Below are 7973 nucleotides of genomic sequence, written 5' to 3'. Positions count from 1 at the left end.
TAACTGAATGGAGGATAAAACAGAATTTCGGGTTAACAGGACAATCAAATATAATTGAGGTATTTAAACATATTAGGCTAACCAAACCTAATTTATAATGCAAGATCTTGAAGTCATGATCCCTTCAAAGCCCACTCTAAATTAGAGTAAATACCATAACAGAATGTCACCTTAAAGAAGAAAACAGACATGATATAGGATAAGGTTGTGAGAATGTTCATACTGGACGTAAAGGAAGTCCCAATGGGCTGAGGATCAATTTGTTTGTGGCACAATCCTGTCTCTAGGATGAGATACCTACAAGATGATCCAAATTTACAGTTGCCTGTCCTCAATAGTATTGACATTCAGGTTCACCAGGTCTCTCTGGAAATGTAATTTCCTTCTGGTTACTGCTTGAAAAGCCAGTAGAAGAGGGGAATGAGGGATAAGACCTGCAAGCAAGGTGCTGAAGAAGATACTTGCGTTAGTCCATAGACAGAAGTGGCTCCAACAGCAGATTGTGCACCAGGAGAGAGAACTGGGCTTACAGGCGCCTGCACCAAGTAAGCCGAAAACATATTCAGGAATCTCATATAGCCTTGACATTTCTTTAAATGCAACTGTGCTGATCATCCTACCGAGTAGTGACTCCAACCCTGAATAGGAACCACTCCTGGGAAAAAAGTACAGGACCATAAGCCCTTGAACATATGAACCAGGTAAAGGTGGTGGCCTTGCCACTCTCACATTGGTGGATGCCCCACCATATTGTTCAGGTATCGGGACAGAAGGAGACTGCACAGGCTGATAAAATTGAGGTGCAGGTGATGAAATTGATGTGCCAGCTGGTTGAGGATGGTGGAATTTACAAGTAATACCAAATTTGCACTGCCCCGTTTTCAAATAGTAGGAGCATTCTTTCTCACCCTGTTAATGGATACACATCGAATTGATGTCTAGATTTTAAGAATCCTCAAAACAGACATTAAAATTGAGAAAAAAAACAAGAAAGTGGTCATCCAAACCGGTCGTAATGGGTGTCCATATATTCAATGAAACATGGCTTAAGGATCCACCTCCATGTTTTGGATGGTTGAACTTGCAGGATACACCGAATTTACAGGTTCCTTTTTTAAATAAAACTACATAGATGCAATAGAAAGGGAACAAGTTGAAAACAGAAGGAAAGGTATTCACAGCATTAATTAGCAAAGGAGTTGACCCATGATAAAACAACTGTGTATTTTTTCAATAAATTATACCTGACATACGGGTTCCCCTGGTCGTTCAGGGTACTCCCTGTGGCTCTTACAGCAGCCTCAACCTAAACGGCATGGCAACCAATAGAAAATAAGGGACTCAACTCTCAGAAAAGACTTAAAGCTGAAAATCAGATAAACCCTGCCTCAGTTTAAAACCACAGGCTAATAAGTAAACCAAAGTAAATTCTCTTATATAATCCAATTCTATCAAGAACTATCCTCCATTCATTTTAAAGAATAAAGAAGCAGGCAAATACCTTATTTGAATAATGTAATCTATATCCTGAGCAACAGATAAAGAAGACCTGAAGTTTAGTTTTAAGTTGAGGTAGGCCCAATGGAAGCACAATCCCATGGAATTCAGTCCTCTTTGCTCGCTTCACTTACTACAGACTAAACAAAATCTTTTGGTACAAATATACGAATAAACATCTACCAACATACACATGTATCTGATAGTTTGGTATGAAATATACGAATAAAACATCTACCAAACATTGCATACAAAACCAAATAAAGTAATGGGAAAAAACTCCATATATAATCAAAATGATAGAGAAATTTACGCAGCTCGGTTGCGGGATGATTGTAACGGCAGGTTTTACCGTATCCACAGAACCCAGTTCGCATGTATAAACACAGTCAGTTACCCCGGGCCGTTCCGGGTACGATTCGATGCCCCTCACCGACAATTGCCACATCGACTCTATATTACAAAACAGAAACAGAATGAAACCCTATCCACTCTCCACGCTATTAAAAACCCTAAAATACAGCTCAACCGAAGAAGCATTGTCAAGATGCGAGTAGGAAAACGGAAACTCTGTTCACATTGAAATGAACGAAAAATACCTTCCAAGCCGGTTTCCGCCCCAGCGGGGTTCCATTCGGATAGATAACCAGATTGAGACCCGTTATGAATCGGGTTCCGACCGTACAACTCCATCGGAACAGGGTTTTGTGTAGGTAGGGGGTACGGGTCTGTAGTACAGTGATACCTTACCGAGTTCACTTAAAAAAATGTAAGGCTCCACGAGAGATGCTTGAAATGTTCTAGAAAGATCACAAAGAGCTCAATCTATAGAGAAGTTTGCTAAGAAGAAGAGATCCTTCACTGTAAGCTTTTGTTCTCTCGCTCTCTCAAATACCGTACGATTTGGTTTTCGGAGGCATTTTCTTACACAGCATCTATGATTATATTGGATTAATTACACTTAATACTCAAAATGTCTTATATTCTAAATTAGTCCTAAAACATTTAATTAAAATCTCAAAATATTAGGATATTGTCATTTAGGTTCTTTTTGGAACTCTATTAATTAGATTAAGCATTAAATATTATTATATTTTCTATTGAAAAATAATTTATATTTTTTTATACATAAAATTTATACTAATATTTAATCCTAAATTGATTGTTCAGTACCTAATTAAAAATATTACTCTGCTACTTTTAAAACTAATTAAAAACGCATCTGCAAAATTGGTAAAACTATAGGACTTGTGAAGCAATTAGCTTAATACTCTATTATTTATTATGTACCGCCAAATAAAGCGCGCCTGCAAATTGGTACGGAGTTTGGACATTGAAAAGGAACAGGTAACCGACACTTATCGTAACCAAAACTACCGTTCTAACCCTCAGTGTTTGTTCAAGTGCTTTATGGTTGTCGGTGACGTCAGCACGCTTCTTCGCGTTTAATAATTTCTTACGTCGTTTAGATTAAATTCTTTTAATAGTTCTATTATTTGCAAGTTGTGGATCTTTTAATAGGCTTAATACAAAATTTAGTTTATAAAAAATATCTCGAAAAATGTTTTAACGTCAAAATTTTTTTGTTTTTGTTAAAAATAAGTATTTAAAGTTTTTTTCGTATTTTTAAGTGTCTACCGTTAAAAAATTTGTTAAGTGACACGTATCACGTCTATTTTTTTTAAATATAATATTATTCAATTATTTTTTTTAAAAACCGTCAATGACACATGTCACTTAACGAATTCTTTTAACGGTTGACATCTAAAAGTGTAGCGGATAAAATTTTATACACGTATTTTTAACGAAATTTCTTTAGGCACTAAAGTTTAATTTTAAGTATTAATTTATACAATATTTTATATTAAATCTTTTTAACAGTATGAAATGATTATAAAGTATTATTTATTTAGATGTTTTTAATCAATTAGTAGTGTATACGTAGCCTGTAAATAATTGCTCGATCCAAATATTTAGAAAAATATTTATTATTATTATTGAAGCCAGTGACGGATCCATAAATATTTTTTAGAGTGAGCGTACACATATTAATTATTGAAAATTTTAGTATGAGGTGTGTACAAATAAAATTTCGGAGTAGACACCAATACTAAAATGAATAATTAATAAAAAGAAATTTGAATTTCAAGATAAACACGTAACCACTCTGAATATGTTTTGTATCCCACTAACTGAGACCACTTAATAAATTCGGTCAATTCTAAATTTTATATTTTAGTTTGGTTATCGTAATTTTTATTATAAGGCGTGCCTTAATAATGTCATCGTTAAACACTTATAACTAAAAGTTGGATTTTATAATTGGTCATTAGCTACAAGTATACGGAAAATGTGATTAATTGGTCATTAACTAAAAAAACCAGTCCTCATACTTAATAAACTTATATAATGGGCAAGAATGCTGGAAATTCAGCCACGCATTCAATCATGGGTTTTGATGATGATATACGAATGGGTTCTGAAGATGGTACTCTTGATCGCTTTCTCAGATCGAGGTAAACGAGTTAATAGATGACTATTAAGAAGACCTATAAGATATACCGCACTGTCAGATAAAATTAAGACGCTATGGAATTCAAGTGGAGAAATGGTATTGATCAATCTATTTAGTTGACTTTATTTTAGCAGAGGATTGCTCTCGTGTCCCAACGGGAGCCCATGGTTGATACTGTAGAGCCGCTATTTCTCGGCCGAAGATCTCCCGGCGAAGATTGTTGTATGGATAAGAATCCCGGCTTACCGTATAGGTATTACTCTAAAAGTATGCTCCGGTTCATTGCCGGAATTGTGGGAAAGTCTTTCGGATTGATTACAATACAACTGAGGGGAAGTGAGGGAAGTCTGCTAGATTGACTGTGGTGTGATATGAATAAACAGTTTATCTCTGGATTCTTATCGACGGCATTCGATGGAAACTCGAATATGAAGGGGTTCCAACGATTTTTCTAGTCGTGTGAAAAGAATGGACATACTGTGAATGTGTGCAAACCAATATGGAACACTATCAACTGACCAATACCTTGAAAGCGTTGATATGCTAGTGGAGAAACCGGAAGAGACATTGACCATGGATGCAAGTTGAGAATAGGAAACATAGAAGAAATGCTAATGTAAGCTTTTGAGATCGGACCTGTTCATATGGATTCAACCATAAGGACACATGTTCTCGAGGAGAGAGCTTCTATTTGTAATAATATTTTAACCAGGTGACCTATTTATAACTTTCAAAGAAAGTGACGTATTTGTTACTAAATCCATTAATGACTTTGGATATAGTTACCCTAAAAAAAATAAAAGGCGGCTGCAACTTATACCAAAGCCAGAGAGAGTCGCTCTTCTTTCTCTCATTCTCCATTCTATGTGCCAATCCATTCCAGCTAAAGAGATCGCGTCGAAATAAATAAATAAACAAAAAATGAAACTTCTCTTAAAAACATTATAATTATTAATCTGGAGATGCTTGTGTTTAAATGCTTTATTCCTTTTGGAAATTGAACCGTTCTAAAATTTTGATTAGGTGTTTGGATTCGTGATCGAGTTTTGTTTTTCACCCCTTCCAATCAATGGGAATTAGGGTAAAAGAGCTCATTTCCTCATTGTGGGTTTTAGGGAGTGTTCAAATGGTCTGGAAAGGACTCGTGGGATTTGAATAATAGAAAATTATGTTTGACCATTTGATAATTAGGGTGAGATTTTTTGCTTTATCATCTTGTCGTTAAATGATTTCCTTAGGGTGTGATGAAAGAGAAATGGGAGAGTCTGAGCTTGAAGGAGAGGCGTGCACTTACAACGATGAACATGATACCACAACCGGCCCCGAGAATGACCTATCTTCTCTCTCTTACATTGTAAGCAAACTTGGGGTCTTTCTATTTCTTCTTAGCTGCAAAAAGCTGTCTCTCTTTTTATTTTACTTAATTAATGTTTAATTATGTTGTTTCGACTTGTTTTTGTTTTGGGTTGGGTTTTAGATCCAAATAAGTCAACACATGACTAATCTTACTGAAGAGTATATGACAGCAGCAAATAGAATTCTCAAGTACTTGAAGAAAACTCCAGGACACGGTTTAATGTTTAAAAAGACACAAGACATAACAGTTAAGATCTTTACAGATTCTAGTTGGGCTGGAGACGTTACTGAAAGGACCACTAGTGGTTACTGCACCTTTGTTTGGGGAAACCTTATAACTTGGAGAAGTAAGAAAACAATCTGTCGTTTCAAGAAGTAGTGCTGAAGCTGAATTCAAAGCATTAGCATTGGGAATATGCGAAGGAATTTGGCTACTTAAACTACTGAAAGAACTTGTCACTAATCAAGAGGATCACTTTGAAGTTTTGTGTGATAATCAATGCTATTCAAATTGCTAAGAACTCATTTCAACATGATCGGACAAAGCATGTTGAGATTGATAGGCATTTTATTGCTGACCAAGTTAACAAAAAGACAACCACACTTTCATACATTCCTTCAAAAGAACAAGTTGCAAACATTCTTACTAAAGCTTTGCTAAAACCTGTTTTCAAGAAATCCTATTCAAGCTGGGATTATACAATGTATATTCTCCAGTTTGAAGAGGAGTGTAGGAATTATAGAAATATATGATTATGTAAATATCCTTAATTAAGGGATTCTGTAAATATTTTATAATCCCTTATTTTAAGGGATCATATCTCCTAGGATTAGTATTTTTCCTTTCTTAGAGTTTCATACTTTAGAGAGATGATTTGTATATAAATATGTAATCTGTACTATTGAAAAGAATAAGAAATTACAGAGAAGTACTCTGTTTTCTTAATTCCCGCTTTTGCTTAATTCACACTCGGCTGTTGAGAAGGTAAAAGATAAGAGCATAGCAGGAAATAAAGATGTCCATTATGTAGCTATGGAAGAGTCAGTGGAGCTATACTTGCACAAAATATTCGCGGGGATAATCTAAGGCAAATTCAGACAAAAGGTTTTGAATGATAATTCAGGCTGTGCGAGAAAAGATGAGTATATTAAAGCAGAAAACACTTGTGATTTTGTCAAAGCCGAGTCTAATACTCTAAAAAGTAGCAAAGCTCTAGAGAGTGAATCAGTAGATCCTCTTAGGAAGAAGAGCAATCAGATAGCTACCTTGCATGAGCAAGAAATATGAAGTTGCCTCCTGCCAAGGATCATACCTCTTCTGGTGGAAAAAATAAATCAAAAGGCAATCATGGTGAAGGCAGTCTAGCCGCTGAGGTACCAAAAGAAAGCTTGAGGGTTGGTTCTTTGATGCCGAAAGTTAAGCAGACTGCTCATGTGAACAATAATACAAACAAAAGGGATTTAGGAGATCAGAAATTAGATATAGTTTTACAAAAGGCTGAAGATTGGTATAGAATTTTTTGGAGATGTTGGAGGAGTGGAACAGGAAGAGTACCTAACAAGGACATTAGAAATTCATTCTAAAGATCAGATGATGGAAGATGACAAGATTGGAAAAAAAATCATTAGCCATTAACAGTGCACATAATGACAGACAAGTGGTAACAAAATGAGGATTTTATGGTAAGCCAATCATACCCTGGAGCAACTGTGAATGGTGCTTCTGACTCTGGTAATGTGATTTCTGCTGGAGCTTGCCTTGGAACTGCAGCTCCTGTATTCATAAAAGAAAACTGGGTTTCTTGTGATCAGTGCATGAAGTGGCGCCTTCTTCCAATAAGCATAAAGCCTACTGATTTACCCGAGAAGTGGTCATGCAGCATGCTTAACTGGCTGTAAGTTTTTTTATCATCCTTCTGAAATTTCGTAACTGTAATTTATTGGTAAAGAGTTCAGACTCCTAAGTTTTTCATACATATTTATTGTTAAAATGGTGTTTAGAGTGAACATGAAATGGTTTAGGTGGTTAACTTTGTGATGGATTGCTGAGAAATACCTCTCTTCTCTGTCTCTAATATTGTTTGTCTTGTAAATATTTAGGCCTGCAATGAACCACGCAGCGTTGATGAGGAGGAAACTACAAAAGCTGCTTTTGCATTGTATCAAGTTCCTGCTGTAGCAAGTCAAAATAATCTTCAAAATAATCCTGGCAGTACTATGTCCAGATTACAATCAGCTGATACCCTGAAACCTGAAGAAAACCAACAATGTTTGGTTCCATGCCATGCCTCCTGGAAGAAAGAACAGGTTCAAAAGAAATATCAAATGCAATAGATAAAGGGGCCAGTTACTCTGAAGAACATGCAGGCGTCATGTCTCATCTGGGAGTTTAACTGATATAACTAAATCTGCTGTGATAAGTGAACTTGGTTGCATGATCCTAGAAAATGTGATTTTCCTGCCAAGAAACACAAAAGTAAGAAGAAAGAGAAGCATAAAGTGTCAGAACACATATCTGGTGAGGTACTCTTTTTAAACATGTATTTATCGTACATCTAGAGTTTCTTTTGAAATTATATAATATGTTGCTTTCATAAAACACATG

General features: G+C 35.7%; 1 pseudogene; it reads right to left on the bottom strand.

Moving 5' to 3' along the window:
• Positions 1-217: 217 nt before the first annotated feature.
• LOC120186085 lies at positions 218-2324 on the bottom strand (annotated as a pseudogene).
• Positions 2325-7973: the final 5649 nt, after the last annotated feature.

The sequence above is a fragment of the Hibiscus syriacus genome, unplaced genomic scaffold, assembly GCF_006381635.1.
Source record: "Hibiscus syriacus cultivar Baekdansim isolate YM2019G1 unplaced genomic scaffold, ASM638163v2 tig00113272_pilon, whole genome shotgun sequence".
In the NCBI taxonomy this organism is placed as follows: Eukaryota; Viridiplantae; Streptophyta; class Magnoliopsida; order Malvales; family Malvaceae; genus Hibiscus; species Hibiscus syriacus.
The sequence above is the reverse complement of the archived record's forward strand: the minus strand, read 5'-3'. Positions and strand labels throughout refer to the sequence as shown.